The following is an 18,958-nucleotide window of genomic DNA, read 5'->3' as shown; positions in this document are numbered from 1 at the left end:
AGAGGTTTTCTGCTTCGGGCGAAGAGCACTTTGCTGCTGCATCCACAGCAAAGCTTTAGAAGTTTGCTCTCCTGCATGAGGGAAGAAGGCTTGCAAGAGAGTTGCTGCCTCTTGGGCCTTGCATTCCGGGGCACAAGACTCGCGTCCTGGGTTCACAGTGCCTTTCAAATGACAGCAGACACAGCCACGACCCTGTAGCAGCATGCGTCGCACAGGAATGCACTCTGTGTAGACTACTAACACCTGGCATAACCAGGATCTGTTCTTTTGCTCTGGCGTTCAGGTGTACACAGAACACAAGAGCCTTGTGCCAAGACACCTTTCTCAGAGTGGAGCAGCTCCCTTGTCCTAGTTGTCCCCTCCTGTACCCTTTAGAAGCCAGGGTTCTGTGTCACCACAGAGGGAGTCGTTGACACTAGTCTTCCACAAGGGGTGTTCCTCAGAGCGCATACTTTCCAGCATCACTTCTGTTTGCCAACACCAAAGCCACCGTCTCCTCTCTACTACCGAAGCGGGTATTGCGCCTTCCCCATACCTTCTCCTTGGGAGCGTGTGAACGGATGAGTCCCTCTCCTTATTGCTCTTTCCATAAGAACAACCATGCTTATCTCTCGAGCAGAAGGAAAGTCTGGGTAAAGAGGGTTTCGCTGTATGCGGGTTTCACCCTCCAGACTGTGGAGACTATGCTGAGACAAGCCTGGCTTGGCCACAGAACTGACATTGATTTCTCAGTGAATGCTGAGCTTTTCCAGAGGTTTTCTGCTTGGGGCGAACAGCACTTTGCTGCTGCATCCACAGCAAAGCTTTAGAAGTTTGCTCTCCTGCATGAGGGAAGAAGACTTGCAAGAGAGTTGCTGCCTCTTGGGCTTTGATTTCCGGGGCACAAGACTCACGTCCTGGGTTCACAGTGCCTTTCAAATGATTGCAGACACAGCCACGACCCTGTAGCAGCGTGCGTCGCACAGGAATGCACTCTGTGTAGACTACCAACACCTGGCATAACCAGGGTCTGTCCTTTTGCTCTGGCGTTCAGGTGTACACAGAACACAAGAGCCTTGTGCCTAGACCCCTTTCTCAGAGTGGAGCAGCACCCTTGTCCTAGTTGTCCCGTCCGGTACCCTTAAGAAGCCAGGGTTCTGTGTCACCTCAGAGGGAGTCGATGACACTAGTCTTCCACAAGGGGTGTTCCTCAGAGCGCATACTTTCCAGCATCACTTCTGTTTGCCATAACCAAAGCCACCGTCTCCTCTCTACTCCCGAAGCAGGTATTGCACCTTCCCCATACCTTCTCCTTGGGAGCGTATGAACGGGTGAGTCCCTCTCCTTATTGCCCTTTCCATAAGCACAACCATGATTGTCTCAGGAGCAGAAGGAAAGTCGGGGTAAAGAGGGTTTCGCTGTATGCGGGTTTCACCCTCCAGACTGTGGAGACTATGCTGAGACTAGCCTGGCTTGGCCACAAAACTTACATTGATTTCCCAGTGAATGCTGAGCTTTTCCAGAGGTTTTCTGCTTGGGGCGAACAGCACTTTGCTGCTGCATCCACAGCAAAGCTTTAGAAGTTTGCTCTCCTGCATGAGGGAAGAAGCCTTGCAGGAGAGTTGCTGCCTCATGGGTCCTGCATTCCGGGGCACAAGACTCGCGTCCTGGGTTCACAGTGCCTTTCAAATGACAGCAGTCACAGCCACGACCCTGTAGCAGCGTGCGTCGCACAGGAATGCACTCTGTGTAGACTACCAACACCTGGCATAACCAGGGTCTGTCCTTTTGCTCTGGCGTTCAGGTGTACACAGAACACAAGAGCCTTGTGCCAAGACTCCTTTCTCAGAGTGGAGCAGCACCCTTGTCCTAGTTGTCCCCTCCTGTACCCTTTAGAAGCCAGGGTTCTGTGTCACCTCAGAGGGAGTTGTTGACACTAGTCTTCTACAAGGGGTGTTCCTCAGAGCGCATACTTTCCAGCATCACTTCTGTTTGGCAACACCAAAGCCACCGTCTCCTCTCTACTCCCGAAGCGGGTATTGCGCCTTCCTCATACATTCTCCTTGGGAACGTGTGAACGGGTGAGTCCCTCTCCTTATAGCCCTTTCCATAAGCACAACCATGCTTATCTCTCGAGCAGAAGGAAAGTCTGGGTAAAGAGGGTTTCGCTGTATGCGGGTTTCACCCTCCAGACTGTGGAGACTATGCTGAGACAAGCCTGGCTTGGCCACAGAACTGACATTGATTTCCCAGTGAATGCTGAGCTTTTCAAGAGGTTTTCTGCTTGGGGCGAACAGCACTTTGCTGCTGCATCCACAGCAAAGCTTTAGAAGTTTGCTCTCCTGCATGAGGGAAGAAGGCTTGCAAGAGAGTTGCTGCCTCTTGGGCCTTGCATTCCGGGGCACAAGACTCGCGTCCTGGGTTCACAGTGCCTTTCAAATGACAGCAGACACAGCCACGACCCTGTAGCAGCATGCGTCGCACAGGAATGCACTCTGTGTAGACTACCAACACCTGGCATAACCAGGGTCTGTTCTTTTGCTCTGGCGTTCAGGTGTACACAGAACACAAGAGCCTTGTGCCAAGACACCTTTCTCAGAGTGGAGCAGCTCCATTGTCCTAGTTGTACCCTCCTGTACCCTGTAGAAGCCAGGGTTCTGTGTCACCTCAGAGGGAGTCGTTGACACTAGTCTTCCACAAGGGGTGTTCCTCAGAGCGCATACTTTCCAGCATCACTTCTGTTTGCCAACACCAAAGCCACCGTCTCCTCTCTACTCCCGAAGCGGGTATTGCGCCTTCCTCATACATTCTCCTTGGGAACGTGTGAACGGGTGAGTCCCTCTCCTTATAGCCCTTTCCATAAGCACAACCATGCTTATCTCTCGAGCAGAAGGAAAGTCTGGGTAAAGAGGGTTTCGCTGTATGCGGGTTTCACCCTCCAGACTGTGGAGACTATGCTGAGACAAGCCTGGCTTGGCCACAGAACTGACTTTGATTTCCCAGTGAATGCTGAGCTTTTCCAGAGGTTTTCTGCTTGGGGCGAACAGCACTTTGCTGCTGCATCCACAGCAAAGCTTTAGAAGTTTGCTCTCCTGCATGAGGGAAGAAGACTTGCAAGAGAGTTGCTGCCTCTTGGGCCCTGCATTCCGGGGCACAAGACTCGCGTCCTGGGTTCACAGTGCCTTTCAAATGAGAGCAGACACAGCCACGACCCTGTAGCAGCGTGCGTCGCACAGGAATGCACTCTGTGTAGACTACCAACACCTGGCATAACCAGGGTCTGTCCTTTTGCTCTGGCGTTCAGATGTACACAGAACACAGGAGCCTTGTGCCAAGACTCCTTTCTCAGAGTGGAGCAGCACCCTTGTCCTAGTTGTCCCGTCCTGTACCCTTAAGAAGCCAGGGTTCTGTGTCACCTCAGAGGGAGTCGATGACACTAGTCTTCCACAAGGGGTGTTCCTCAGAGCGCATACTTTCCAGCATCACTTCTGTTTGCCAACACCAAAGCCAACGTCTCCTCTCTTCTCCCGAAGCGGGTATTGCGCCTTCCCCATACCTTCTCCTTGGGAGCGTGTGAACGGGTGAGTCCCTCTCCTTATTGCTCTTTCCATAAGCACAACCATGCATATCTCTCGAGCAGAAGGAAAGTCTGGGTAAAGAGGGTTTCGCTGTATGCGGGTTTCACCCTCCAGACTGTGGAGACTATGCTGAGACAAGCCTGGCTTGGCCACAGAACTGACATTGATTTCCCAGTGAATGCTGAGCTTTTCCAGAGGTTTTCTGCTTGGGGCGAACAGCACTTTGCTGCTGCATCCACAGCAAAGCTTTAGAAGTTTGCTCTCCTGCATGAGGGAAGAAGACTTGCAAGAGAGTTGCTGCCTCCTGGGCCCTGCATTCCGGGGAACAAGACTCGCGTCCTGGGTTCACAGTGCCTTTCAAATGACAGCAGACACAGCCACGACCCTGTAGCAGCGTGCGTCGCACAGGAATGCACTCTGTGTAGACTACCAACACCTGGCATAACCAGGGTCTGTCCTTTTGCTCTGGCGTTCAGGTGTACACAGAACACAAGAGCCTTGTGCCAAGACTCCTTTCTCAGAGTGGAGCAGCACCCTTGTCCTAGTTGTCCCGTCATGTACCCTTAAGAAGCCAGGGTTCTGTGTCACCTCAGAGGGAGTCGATGACACTAGTTTTCCCACAAGGGGTGTTCCTCAGAGCGCATACTTTCCAGCATCACTTCTGTTTGCCAACACCAAAGCCAACGTCTCCTCTCTTCTCTCGAAGCGGGTATTGCGCCTTCCCCATACCTTCTCCTTGGGAGCGTGTGAACGGGTGAGTCCCTCTACTTATTGCTCTTTCCATAAGCACAACCATGCTTATCTCTCGAGCAGAAGGAAAGTCTGGGTAAAGAGGGTTTCGCTGTATGCGGGTTTCACCCTCCAGACTGTGGAGACTATGCTGAGACAAGCCTGGCTTGGCCACAGAACTGACATTGATTTCCCGGTGAATGCTGAGCTTTTCCAGAGGTTTTCTGCTTGGGGCGAAGAGCACTTTGCTGCTGCATCCACAGCAAAGCTTTAGAAGTTTGCTCTCCTGCATGAGGGAAGAAGGCTTGCAAGAGAGTTGCTGCCTCTTGGGCCTTGCATTCCGGGGCACAAGACTCGCGTCCTGGGTTCACAGTGCCTTTCAAATGACAGCAGACACAGCCACGACCCTGTAGCAGCATGCGTCGCACAGGAATGCACTCTGTGTAGACTACTAACACCTGGCATAACCAGGGTCTGTTCTTTTGCTCTGGCGTTCAGGTGTACACAGAACACAAGAGCCTTGTGCCAAGACACCTTTCTCAGAGTGGAGCAGCTCCCTTGTCCTAGTTGTCCCCTCCTGTACCCTTTAGAAGCCAGGGTTCTGTGTCACCTCAGAGGGAGTCGTTGACACTAGTCTTCCACACGGGGCGTTCCTCAGAGCGCATACCTTCCAGCATCACTTCTGTTTGCCAACACCAAAGCCACCGTCTCCTCTCTACTCCCGAAGCGGGTATTGCGCCTTCCCCATACCTTCTCCTTGGGAGCGTGTGAACGGGTGAGTCCCTCTCCTTATTGCTCTTTCCATAAGCACAACCATGCTTATCTCTCGAGCAGAAGGAATGTCTGGGCAAAGAGGGTTTCGCTGTATGCGGGTTTCACCCTCCAGACTGTGGAGACTATGCTGAGACAAGCCTGGCTTGGCCACCGAACTGACTTTGATTTCCCAGTGAATGCTGAGCTTTTCCAGAGGTTTTCTGCTTGGGGCGAACAGCACTTTGCTGCTGCATCCAGAGCAAAGCTTTAGAAGTTTGCTCTCCTGCATGAGGGAAGAAGACTTGCAAGAGAGTTGCTGCCTCTTGGGCCTTGCATTCCGGGGCACAAGACTCGCGTCCTGGGTTCACAGTGCCTTTCAAATGAGAGCAGACACAGCCACGACCCTGTAGCAGCGTGCGTCGCAGAGGAATGCACTCTGTGTAGACTACCAACACCTGGCATAACCAGGGACTTTCCTTTTGCTCTGGCGTTCAGGTGTACACAGAACACAAGAGCCTTGTGCCAAGACTCCTTTCTCAGAGTGGAGCAGCACCCTTGTCCTAGTTGTCCCGTCATGTACCCTTAAGAAGCCAGGGTTCTGTGTCACCTCAGAGGGAGTCGATGACACTAGTTTTCCCCCAAGGGGTGTTCCTCAGAGCGCATACTTTCCAGCATCACTTCTGTTTGCCAACACCAAAGCCAACGTCTCCTCTCTTCTCCCGAAGCGGGTATTGCGCCTTCCCCATACCTTCTCCTTGGGAGCGTATGAACGGGTGAGTCCCTCTCCTTATTGCTCTTTCCATAAGCACAACCATGCTTATCTCTCGAGCAGAAGGAAAGTCTGGGTAAAGAGGGTTTCGCTGTATGCGGGTTTCACCCTCCAGACTGTGGAGACTATGCTGAGACAAGCCTGGATTGGCCACAGAACTGACATTGATTTCCCAGTGAATGCTGAGCTTTTCCAGAGGTTTTCTGCTTGGGGCGAACAGCACTTTGCAGCTGCATCCACAGCAAAGCTTTAGAAGTTTTTCTCTCCTGCATGAGGGAAGAAGACTTGCAAGAGAGTTGCTGCCTCTTGGGCTTTGATTTCCGGGGCACAAGACTCACGTCCTGGGTTCACAGTGCCTTTCAAATGATTGCAGACACAGCCACGACCCTGTAGCAGCGTGCGTCGCACAGGAATGCACTCTGTGTAGACTACCAACACCTGGCATAACCAGGGTCTGTCCTTTTGCTCTGGCGTTCAGGTGTACACAGAACACAAGAGCCTTGTGCCTAGACCCCTTTCTCAGAGTGGAGCAGCACCCTTGTCCTAGTTGTCCCGTCCGGTACCCTTAAGAAGCCAGGGTTCTGTGTCACCTCAGAGGGAGTCGATGAAACTAGTCTTCCACAAGGGGTGTTCCTCAGAGCGCATACGTTCCAGCATCACTTGTGTTTGCCAACACCAAAGCCAACGTCTTCTCTCTACTCCCGAAGCGGGTATTGCGCCTTCCCCATACCTTCTCCTTGGGAGCATGTGAACGGATGAGTGCCTCTCCTTATTGCTCTTTCCATAAGTAAAACCATGCTTATCTCTCGAGCAGAAGGAAAGTCTGGGTAAAGAGGGTTTCGCTGTATGCGGGTTTCACCCTCCAGACTGTGGAGACTATGCTGAGACAAGCCTGGCTTGGCCACAGAACTGACACTGATTTCCCAGTGAATGCTGAGCTTTTCCAGAGGTTTTCTGCTTGGGGCGAACAGCACTTTGCTGCTGCATCCACAGCAAAGCTTTAGAAGTTTGCTCTCCTGCATGAGGGAAGAAGACTTGCAAGAGAGTTGCTGCCTCTTGGGCCTTGCATTCAGGGGCACAAGACTCGCGTCCTGGGTTCACAGTGCCTTTTAAATGACAGTAGACACAGCCACGACCCTGTAGCAGCGTGCGTCGCACAGGAATGCACTCTGTGTAGACTACCAACACCTGGCATAACCAGGGTCTGTCCTTTTGCTCTGGCGTTCAGGTGTACACAGAACACAAGAGCCTTGTGCCAAGACTCCTTTCTCAGAGTGGAGCAGCACCCTTGTCCTAGTTGTCCCCTCCTGTACCCTTTAGAAGCCAGGGTTCTGTGTCACTTCAGAGGGAGTCGTTGACACTAGTCTTCCACAAGGGGTGTTCCTCAGAGCGCATACTTTCCAGCATCACTTCTGTTTGCCAACACCAAAGCCACCGTCTCCTCTCTACTCCCGAAGCAGGTATTGCACCTTCCCCATACCTTCTCCTTGGGAGCGTATGAACGGGTGAGTCCCTCTCCTTATTGCCCTTTCCATAAGCACAACCATGATTGTCTCAGGAGCAGAAGGAAAGTCGGGGTAAAGAGGGTTTCGCTGTATGCGGGTTTCACCCTCCAGACTGTGGAGACTATGCTGAGACTAGCCTGGCTTGGCCACAAAACTTACATTGATTTCCCAGTGAATGCTGCGCTTTTCCAGAGGTTTTCTGCTTGGGGCGAACAGCACTTTGCTGCTGCATCCACAGCAAAGCTTTAGAAGTTTGCTCTCCTGCATGAGGGAAGAAGCCTTGCAGGAGAGTTGCTGCCTCATGGGTCCTGCATTCCGGGGCACAAGACTCGCGTCCTGGGTTCACAGTGCCTTTCAAATGACAGCAGTCACAGCCACGACCCTGTAGCAGCGTGCGTCGCACAGGAATGCACTCTGTGTAGACTACCAACACCTGGCATAACCAGGGTCTGTCCTTTTGCTCTGGCGTTCAGGTGTACACAGAACACAAGAGCCTTGTGCCAAGACTCCTTTCTCAGAGTGGAGCAGCACCCTTGTCCTAGTTGTCCCCTCCTGTACCCTTTAGAAGCCAGGGTTCTGTGTCACCTCAGAGGGAGTCGTTGACACTAGTCTTCCACAAGGGGTGTTCCTCAGAGCGCATACTTTCCAGCATCACTTCTGTTTGCCAACACCAAAGCCAACGTCTCCTCTCTTCTCCCGAAGCGGGTATTGCGCCTTCCCCATACCTTCTCCTTGGGAGCGTGTGAACGGGAGAGTCCCTCTCCTTATTGCTCTTTCCATAAGCACAACCATGCATATCTCTCGAGCAGAAGGAAAGTCTGTGTAAAGAGGGTTTCGCTGTATGCGGGTTTCACCCTCCAGACTGTGGAGACTATGCTGAGACAAGCCTGGCTTGGCCACAGAACTGACATTGATTTCCCAGTGAATGCTGAGCTTTTCCAGAGGTTTTCTGCTTGGGGCGAACAGCACTTTGCTGCTGCATCCACAGCAAAGCTTTAGAAGTTTGCTCTCCTGCATGAGGGAAGAAGACTTGCAAGAGAGTTGCTGCCTCCTGGGCCCTGCATTCCGGGGAACAAGACTCGCGTCCTGGGTTCACAGTGCCTTTCAAATGACAGCAGACACAGCCACGACCCTGTAGCAGCGTGCGTCGCACAGGAATGCACTCTGTGTAGACTACCAACACCTGGCATAACCAGGGTCTGTCCTTTTGCTCTGGCGTTCAGGTGTACACAGAACACAAGAGCCTTGTGCCAAGACTCCTTTCTCAGAGTGGAGCAGCACCCTTGTCCTAGTTGTCCCGTCATGTACCCTTAAGAAGCCAGGGTTCTGTGTCACCTCAGAGGGAGTCGATGACACTAGTTTTCCCCCAAGGGGTGTTCCTCAGAGCGCATACTTTCCAGCATCACTTCTGTTTGCCAACACCAAAGCCAACGTCTCCTCTCTTCTCTCGAAGCGGGTATTGCGCCTTCCCCATACCTTCTCCTTGGGAGCGTGTGAACGGGTGAGTCCCTCTACTTATTGCTCTTTCCATAAGCACAACCATGCTTATCTCTCGAGCAGAAGGAAAGTCTGGGTAAAGAGGGTTTCGCTGTATGCGGGTTTCACCCTCCAGACTGTGGAGACTATGCTGAGACAAGCCTGGCTTGGCCACAGAACTGACATTGATTTCCCGGTGAATGCTGAGCTTTTCCAGAGGTTTTCTGCTTGGGGCGAAGAGCACTTTGCTGCTGCATCCACAGCAAAGCTTTAGAAGTTTGCTCTCCTGCATGAGGGAAGAAGGCTTGCAAGAGAGTTGCTGCCTCTTGGGCCTTGCATTCCGGGGCACAAGACTCGCGTCCTGGGTTCACAGTGCCTTTCAAATGACAGCAGACACAGCCACGACCCTGTAGCAGCATGCGTCGCACAGGAATGCACTCTGTGTAGACTACTAACACCTGGCATAACCAGGGTCTGTTCTTTTGCTCTGGCGTTCAGGTGTACACAGAACACAAGAGCCTTGTGCCAAGACACCTTTCTCAGAGTGGAGCAGCTCCCTTGTCCTAGTTGTCCCCTCCTGTACCCTTTAGAAGCCAGGGTTCTGTGTCACCTCAGAGGGAGTCGTTGACACTAGTCTTCCACACGGGGCGTTCCTCAGAGCGCATACCTTCCAGCATCACTTCTGTTTGCCAACACCAAAGCCACCGTCTCCTCTCTACTCCCGAAGCGGGTATTGCGCCTTCCCCATACCTTCTCCTTGGGAGCGTGTGAACGGGTGAGTCCCTCTCCTTATTGCTCTTTCCATAAGCACAACCATGCTTATCTCTCGAGCAGAAGGAATGTCTGGGCAAAGAGGGTTTCGCTGTATGCGGGTTTCACCCTCCAGACTGTGGAGACTATGCTGAGACAAGCCTGGCTTGGCCACAGAACTGACATTGATTTCCCAGTGAATGCTGAGCTTTTCCAGAGGTTTTCTGCTTGGGGCGAACAGCACTTTGCTGCTGCATCCACAGCAAAGCTTTAGAAGTTTGCTCTCCTGCATGAGGGAAGAAGACTTGCAAGAGAGTTGCTGCCTCCTGGGCCCTGCATTCCGGGGCACAAGACTCGCGTCCTGGGTTCACAGTGCCTTTCAAATGACAGCAGACACAGCCACGACCCTGTAGCAGCGTGCGTCGCAAAGGAATGCACTGTGTGTAGACTACCAACACCTGGCATAACCAGGGTCTGTCCTTTTGCTCTGGCGTTCAGGTGTACACAGAACACAAGAGCCTTGTGCCAAGACTCCTTTCTCAGAGTGGAGCAGCACCCTTGTCCTAGTTGTCCCGTCATGTACCCTTAAGAAGCCAGGGTTCTGTGTCACCTCAGAGGGAGTCGATGTCACTAGTTTTCCCCCAAGGGGTGTTCCTCAGAGCGCATACTTTCCAGCATCACTTCTGTTTGCCAACACCAAAGCCAACGTCTCCTCTCTTCTCTCGAAGCGGGTATTGCGCCTTCCCCATACCTTCTCCTTGGGAGCGTGTGAACGGGTGAGTCCCTCTACTTATTGCTCTTTCCATAAGCACAACCATGCTTATCTCTCGAGCAGAAGGAAAGTCTGGGTAAAGAGGGTTTCGCTGTATGCGGGTTTCACCCTCCAGACTGTGGAGACTATGCTGAGACAAGCCTGGCTTGGCCACAGAACTGACATTGATTTCCCGGTGAATGCTGAGCTTTTCCAGAGGTTTTCTGCTTGGGGCGAAGAGCACTTTGCTGCTGCATCCACAGCAAAGCTTTAGAAGTTTGCTCTCCTGCATGAGGGAAGAAGGCTTGCAAGAGAGTTGCTGCCTCTTGGGCCTTGCATTCCGGGGCACAAGACTCGCGTCCTGGGTTCACAGTGCCTTTCAAATGACAGCAGACACAGCCACGACCCTGTAGCAGCATGCGTCGCACAGGAATGCACTCTGTGTAGACTACTAACACCTGGCATAACCAGGGTCTGTTCTTTTGCTCTGGCGTTCAGGTGTACACAGAACACAAGAGCCTTGTGCCAAGACACCTTTCTCAGAGTGGAGCAGCTCCCTTGTCCTAGTTGTCCCCTCCTGTACCCTTTAGAAGCCAGGGTTCTGTGTCACCTCAGAGGGAGTCGTTGACACTAGTCTTCCACACGGGGCGTTCCTCAGAGCGCATACCTTCCAGCATCACTTCTGTTTGCCAACACCAAAGCCACCGTCTCCTCTCTACTCCCGAAGCGGGTATTGCGCCTTCCCCATACCTTCTCCTTGGGAGCGTGTGAACGGGTGAGTCCCTCTCCTTATTGCTCTTTCCATAAGCACAACCATGCTTATCTCTCGAGCAGAAGGAATGTCTGGGCAAAGAGGGTTTCGCTGTATGCGGGTTTCACCCTCCAGACTGTGGAGACTATGCTGAGACAAGCCTGGCTTGGCCACCGAACTGACTTTGATTTCCCAGTGAATGCTGAGCTTTTCCAGAGGTTTTCTGCTTGGGGCGAACAGCACTTTGCTGCTGCATCCACAGCAAAGCTTTAGAAGTTTGCTCTCCTGCATGAGGGAAGAAGACTTGCAAGAGAGTTGCTGCCTCTTGGGCCTTGCATTCCGGGGCACAAGACTCGCGTCCTGGGTTCACAGTGCCTTTCAAATGAGAGCAGACACAGCCACGACCCTGTAGCAGCGTGCGTCGCAGAGGAATGCACTCTGTGTAGACTACCAACACCTGGCATAACCAGGGACTTTCCTTTTGCTCTGGCGTTCAGGTGTACACAGAACACAAGAGCCTTGTGCCAAGACTCCTTTCTCAGAGTGGAGCAGCACCCTTGTCCTAGTTGTCCCGTCATGTACCCTTAAGAAGCCAGGGTTCTGTGTCACCTCAGAGGGAGTCGATGACACTAGTTTTCCCCCAAGGGGTGTTCCTCAGAGCGCATACTTTCCAGCATCACTTCTGTTTGCCAACACCAAAGCCAACGTCTCCTCTCTTCTCCCGAAGCGGGTATTGCGCCTTCCCCATACCTTCTCCTTGGGAGCGTGTGAACGGGTGAGTCCCTCTCCTTATTGCTCTTTCCATAAGCACAACCATGCTTATCTCTCGAGCAGAAGGAAAGTCTGGGTAAAGAGGGTTACGCTCTATGCGGGTTTCACCCTCCAGACTGTGGAGACTATGCTGAGACAAGCCTGGCTTGGCCACAGAACTGACATTGATTTCCCGGTGAATGCTGAGCTTTTCCAGAGGTTTTCTGCTTGGGGCGAAGAGCACTTTGCTGCTGCATCCACAGCAAAGCTTTAGAAGTTTGCTCTCCTGCATGAGGGAAGAAGACTTGCAAGAGAGTTGCTGCCTCTTGGGCCTTGCATTCCGGGGCACAAGACTCGCGTCCTGGGTTCACAGTGCCTTTCAAATGACAGCAGACACAGCCACGACCCTGTAGCAGCATGCGTCGCACAGGAATGCACTCTGTGTAGACTACCAACACCTGGAATAACCAGGGTCTGTTCTTTTGCTCTGGCGTTCAGGTGTACACAGAACACAAGAGCCTTGTGCCAAGACACCTTTCTCAGAGTGGAGCAGCTCCCTTGACCTAGTTGTCCCCTCCTGTACCCTTTAGAAGCCAGGATTCTGTGTCACCTCAGAGGGAGTCGTTGACACTAGTCTTCCACAAGGGGTGTTCCTCAGAGCGCATACTTTCCAGCATCACTTCTGTTTGCCAACACCAAAGCCACCGTCTCCTCTCTACTCCCGCAGCGGGTATTGCGCCTTCCCCATACCTTCTCCTTCGGAGCGTGTGAACGGGTGAGTCCCTCTCCTTATTGCTCTTTCCATAAGCACAACCATGCTTATCTCTCGAGCAGAAGGAATGTCTGGGCAAAGAGGGTTTCGCTGTATGCGGGTTTCACCCTCCAGACTGTGGAGACTATGCTGAGACAAGCCTGGCTTGGCCACCGAACTGACTTGAATTTCCCAGTGAATGCTGAGCTTTTCCAGAGGTTTTCTGCTTGGGGCGAACAGCACTTTGCTGCTGCATCCACAGCAAAGCTTTAGAAGTTTGCTCTCCTTCATGAGGGAAGAAGAATTGCAAGAGAGTTCCTGCCTCTTGGGCCTTGCATTCCGGGGCACAAGACTCGCGTCCTGGGTTCACAGTGCCTTTCAAATGAGAGCAGACACAGCCATGACCCTGTAGCAGCGTGCGTCGCACAGGAATGCACTCTGTGTAGACTACCAACACCTGGCATAACCAGGGACTTTCCTTTTGCTCTGGCGTTCAGGTGTACACAGAACACAAGAGCCTTGTGCCAAGACTCCTTTCTCAGAGTGGAGCAACACCCTTGTCCTAGTTGTCCCCTCCTGTACCCTTTAGAAGCCAGGGTTCTGTGTCACCTCAGAGGGAGTCGTTGACACTAGTCTTCCACAAGGGGTGTTCCTCAGAGCGCATACTTTCCAGCATCACTTCTGTTTGCCAACACCAAAGCCAAAGTCTCATCTCTACTCCCGAAGCGGGTATTGCGCCTTCCCCATACCTTCTCCTTGGGAGCGTGTGAACGGGTGAGTCCCTCTCCTTATGGCTCTTTCCATAAGCACAACCATGCTTATCTCTCGAGCAGAAGGAAAGTCTGGGTAAAGAGGGTTTCGCTGTATGCGGGTTTCACCCTTCAGACGGTGGAGACTATGCTGAGACAAGCCTGGCTTGGCCACAGAACTGACATTGATTTCCCAGTGAATGGTGAGCTTTTCCAGAGGTTTTCTGCTTGGGACGAACAACACTTTGCTGCTGCATCCACAGCAAAGCTTTCGAAGTTTGCTCTCCTGCATGAGGGAAGAAGACTTGCAAGAGAGTTGCTGCCTCTTGGGCCTTCCATTCCGGGGCACAAGACTCGCGTCCTGGGTCACAGTGCCTTTCTAATGACAGCAGACACAGCCACGACCCTGTTGCAGCGTGCGTCGCACAGGAATGCACTCTGTGTAGACTACCAACACCTGGCATAACCAGGGTCTGTCCTTTTGCTCTGGCGTTCAGGTGTACACAGAACACAAGAGCCTTGTTCCAAGACACCTTTCTCAGAGTGGAGCAGCACCCTTGTCCTAGTTGTCCCCTCCTGTACCCTTTAGAAGCCAGGGTTCCGTGTCACCTCAGAGCGAGTCGTTGACACTAGTCTTCCACTAGGGGTGTTCCTCAGAGCGCATACTTTCCAGCATCACTTCTGTTTGCCAACACCAAAGCCACCGTCTCCTCTCTACTCCCGAAGCGGGTATTGCGCCTTCCCCATACCTTCTCCTTGGGAGCGTGTGAACGGGTGAGTCCCTCTCCTTATTGCTCTTTCCATAAGCACAACCATGCTTATCTCTCGAGCAGAAGGAATGTCTGGGCAAAGAGGGTTTCGCTGTATGCGGGTTTCACCCTCCAGACTGTGGAGACTATGCTGAGACAAGCCTGGCTTGGCCACCGAACTGACTTTGATTTCCCAGTGAATGCTGAGCTTTTCCAGAGGTTTTCTGCTTGGGGCGAACAGCACTTTGCTGCTGCATCCACAGCAAAGCTTTAGAAGTTTGCTCTCCTGCATGAGGGAAGAAGACTTGCAAGAGAGTTGCTGCCTCTTGGGCCTTGCATTCCGGGGCACAAGACTCGCGTCCTGGGTTCACAGTGCCTTTCAAATGATTGCAGACACAGCCACGACCCGGTAGCAGCGTGCGTCGCACAGGAATGCACTCTGTGTAGACTACCAACACCTGGCATAACCAGGGTCTGTCCTTTTGCTCTGGCGTTCAGGTTTACACAGAACACAAGAGCCTTGTGCCTAGACTCCTTTCTCAGAGTGGAGCAGCACCCTTGTCCTAGTTGTCCCGTCCTGTACGCTTAAGAAGCCAGGGTTCTGTGTCACCTCAGAGGGAGTCGATGACACTAGTCTTCCACAAGGGGTGTTCCTCAGAGCGCATACGTTCCAGCATCACTTGTGTTTGCCAACACCAAAGCCAACGTCTTCTCTCTACTCCCGAAGCGGGTATTGCGCCTTCCCCATACCTTCTCCTTGGGAGCATGTGAACGGATGAGTCCCTCTCCTTATTGCTCTTTCCATAAGTAAAACCATGCTTATCTCTCGAGCAGAAGGAAAGTCTGGGTAAAGAGGGTTTCGCTGTATGCGGGTTTCACCCTCCAGACTGTGGAGACTATGCTGAGACAAGCCTGGCTTGGCCACCGAACTGACACTGATTTCCCAGTGAATGCTGAGCTTTTCCAGAGGTTTTCTGCTTGGGGCGAACAGCACTTTGCTGCTGCATCCACAGCAAAGCTTTAGAAGTTTGCTCTCCTGCATGAGGGAAGAAGACTTGCAAGAGAGTTGCTGCCTCTTGGGCCTTGCATTCCGGGGCACAAGACTCGCGTCCTGGGTTCACAGTGCCTTTAAAATGACAGTAGACACAGCCACGACCCTGTAGCAGCGTGCGTCGCACAGGAATGCACTCTGTGTAGACTACCAACACCTGGCATAACCAGGGTCTGTCCTTTTGCTCTGGCGTTCAGGTGTACACAGAACACAAGAGCCTTGTGCCAAGACTCCTTTCTCAGAGTGGAGCAGCACCCTTGTCCTAGTTGTCCCCTCCTGTACCCTTTAGAAGCCAGGGTTCTGTGTCACTTCAGAGGGAGTCGTTGACACTAGTTTTCCACAAGGGGTGTTCCTCAGAGCGCATACTTTCCAGCATCACTTCTGTTTGCCAACACCAAAGCCACCGTCTCCTCTCTACTCCCGAAGCAGGTATTGCACTTTCCCCATACCTTCTCCTTGGGAGCGTATGAACGGGTGAGTCACTCTCCTTATTGCCCTTTCCATAAGCACAACCATGATTGTCTCAGGAGCAGAAGGAAAGTCGGGGTAAAGAGGGTTTCGCTGTATGCGGGTTTCACCCTCCAGACTGTGGAGACTATGCTGAGACAATCCTGGCTTGGCCACAGAACTGACATTGATATCCCAGTGAATGCTGAGCTTTTCCAGAGGTTTTCTGCTTGGGGCGAACAGCACTTTGCTGCTGCATCCACAGCAAAGCTTTAGAAGTTTGCTCTCCTGCATGAGGGAAGAAGCCTTGCAGGAGAGTTGCTGCCTCATGGGTCCTGCATTCCGGGGCACAAGACTCGCGTCCTGGGTTCACAGTGCCTTTCAAATGACAGCAGTCACAGCCACGACCCTGTAGCAGCGTGCGTCGCACAGGAATGCACTCTGTGTAGACTACCATCACCTGGCATAACCAGGGTCTGTCCTTTTGCTCTGGCGTTCAGGTGTACACAGAACACAAGAGCCTTGTGCCAAGACTCCTTTCTCAGAGTGGAGCAGCACCCTTGTCCTAGTTGTCCCCTCCTGTACCCTTTAGAAGCCAGGGTTCTGTGTCACCTCAGAGGGAGTCGTTGACACTAGTCTTCGACAAGGGGTGTTCCTCAGAGCGCATACTTTCCAGCATCACTTCTGTTTGCCAACACCAAAGCCAAAGTCTCATCTCTACTCCCGAAGCGGGTATTGCGCCTTCCCCATACCTTCTCCTTGGGAGCGTGTGAACGGGTGAGTCCCTCTCCTTATTGCTCTTTCCATAAGCACAACCATGCTTATCTCTCGAGCAGAAGGAAAGTCTGGGTAAAGAGGGTTTCGCTGTATGCGGGTTTCACCCTCCAGACTGTGGAGACTATGCTGAGACAAGCCTGGCTTGGCCACAGAACTGACATTGATTTCCCAATGAATGCTGAGCTTTTACAGAGGTTTTCTGCTTGGTGCGAACAGCACTTTGCTGCTGCATCCACAGCAAAGCTTTAGAAGTTTGCTCTCCTGCATGAGGGAAGAAGACTTGCAAGAGAGTTGCTGCCTCTTGGGCCTTCCATTCCGGGGCACAAGACTCGCGTCCTGGGTTCACAGTGCCTTTCTAATGAGAGCAGACACAGCCACGACCCTGTTGCAGCGTGCGTCGCACAGGAATGCACTCTGTGTAGACTACCAACACCTGGCATAACCAGGGTCTGTCCTTTTGCTCTGGCGTTCAGGTGTACACAGAACACAAGGGCCTTGTGCCAAGACACCTTTCTCAGAGTGGAGCAGCACCCTTGTCCTAGTTGTCCCCTCCTGTACCCTTTAGAAGCCAGGGTTCTGTGTCACCTCAGAGGGAGTCGTTGACACTAGTCTTCCACAAGGGGTGTTCCTCAGAGCGCATACTTTCCAGCATCACTTCTGTTTGCCAACACCAAAGCCACCGTCTCCTCTCTACTCCCGCAGCGGGTATTGCGCCTTCCCCATACCTTCTCCTTCGGAGCGTGTGAACGGGTGAGTCCCTCTCCTTATTGCTCTTTCCATAAGCACAACCATGCTTATCTCTCGAGCAGAAGGAATGTCTGGGCAAAGAGGGTTTCGCTGTATGCGGGTTTCACCCTCCAGACTGTGGAGACTATGCTGAGACAAGCCTGGCTTGGCCACCGAACTGACTTGAATTTCCCAGTGAATGCTGAGCTTTTCCAGAGGTTTTCTGCTTGGGGCGAACAGCACTTTGCTGCTGCATCCACAGCAAAGCTTTAGAAGTTTGCTCTCCTTCATGAGGGAAGAAGAATTGCAAGAGAGTTCCTGCCTCTTGGGCCTTGCATTCCGGGGCACAAGACTCGCGTCCTGGGTTCACAGTGCCTTTCAAATGAGAGCAGACACAGCCATGACCCTGTAGCAGCGTGCGTCGCACAGGAATGCACTCTGTGTAGACTACCAACACCTGGCATAACCAGGGACTTTCCTTTTGCTCTGGCGTTCAGGTGTACACAGAACACAAGAGCCTTGTGCCAAGACTCCTTTCTCAGAGTGGAGCAACACCCTTGTCCTAGTTGTCCCCTCCTGTACCCTTTAGAAGCCAGGGTTCTGTGTCACCTCAGAGGGAGTCGTTGACACTAGTCTTCCACAAGGGGTGTTCCTCAGAGCGCATACTTTCCAGCATCACTTCTGGTTGCCAACACCAAAGCCAAAGTCTCATCTCTACTCCCGAAGCGGGTATTGCGCCTTCCCCATACCTTCTCCTTGGGAGCGTGTGAACGGGTGAGTCCCTCTCCTTATGGCTCTTTCCATAAGCACAACCATGCTTATCTCTCGAGCAGAAGGAAAGTCTGGGTAAAGAGGGTTTCGCTGTATGCGGGTTTCACCCTTCAGACGGTGGAGACTATGCTGAGACAAGCCTGGCTTGGCCACAGAACTGACATTGATTTCCCAGTGAATGCTGAGCTTTTCCAGAGGTTTTCTGCTTGGGACGAACAACACTTTGCTGCTGCATCCACAGCAAAGCTTTCGAAGTTTGCTCTCCTGCATGAGGGAAGAAGACTTGCAAGAGAGTTGCTGCCTCTTGGGCCTTCCATTCCGGGGCACAAGACTCGCGTCCTGGGTTCACAGTGCCTTTCTAATGACAGCAGACACAGCCACGACCCTGTTGCAGCGTGCGTCGCACAGGAATGCACTCTGTGTAGACTACCAACACCTGGCATAACCAGGGTCTGTCCTTTTGCTCTGGCGTTCAGGTGTACACAGAACACAAGAGCCTTGTTCCAAGACACCTTTCTCAGAGTGGAGCAGCACCCTTGTCCTAGTTGTCCCCTCCTGTACCCTTTAGAAGCCAGGGTTCCGTGTCACCTCAGAGCGAGTCGTTGACACTAGTCTTCCACTAGGGGTGTTCCTCAGAGCGCATACTTTCCAGCATCACTTCTGTTTGCCAACACCAAAGCCACCGTCTCCTCTCTACTCCCGAAGCGGGTATTGCGCCTTCCCCATACCTTCTCCTTGGGAGCGTGTGAACGGGTGAGTCCCTCTCCTTATTGCTCTTTCCATAAGCACAACCATGCTTATCTCTCGAGCAGAAGGAATGTCTGGGCAAAGAGGGTTTCGCTGTATGCGGGTTTCACCCTCCAGACTGTGGAGACTATGCTGAGACAAGCCTGGCTTGGCCACCGAACTGACTTTGATTTCCCAGTGAATGCTGAGCTTTTCCAGAGGTTTTCTGCTTGGGGCGAACAGCACTTTGCTGCTGCATCCACAGCAAAGCTTTAGAAGTTTGCTCTCCTGCATGAGGGAAGAAGACTTGCAAGAGAGTTGCTGCCTCTTGGGCCTTGCATTCCGGGGCACAAGACTCGCGTCCTGGGTTCACAGTGCCTTTCAAATGATTGCAGACACAGCCACGACCCTGTAGCAGCG

This window comes from Neovison vison, chromosome 9, assembly GCF_020171115.1.
Source record: "Neovison vison isolate M4711 chromosome 9, ASM_NN_V1, whole genome shotgun sequence".
Classification (NCBI taxonomy): Eukaryota; Metazoa; Chordata; class Mammalia; order Carnivora; family Mustelidae; genus Neogale; species Neogale vison.
The sequence above is the reverse complement of the archived record's forward strand: the minus strand, read 5'-3'. Positions refer to the sequence as shown.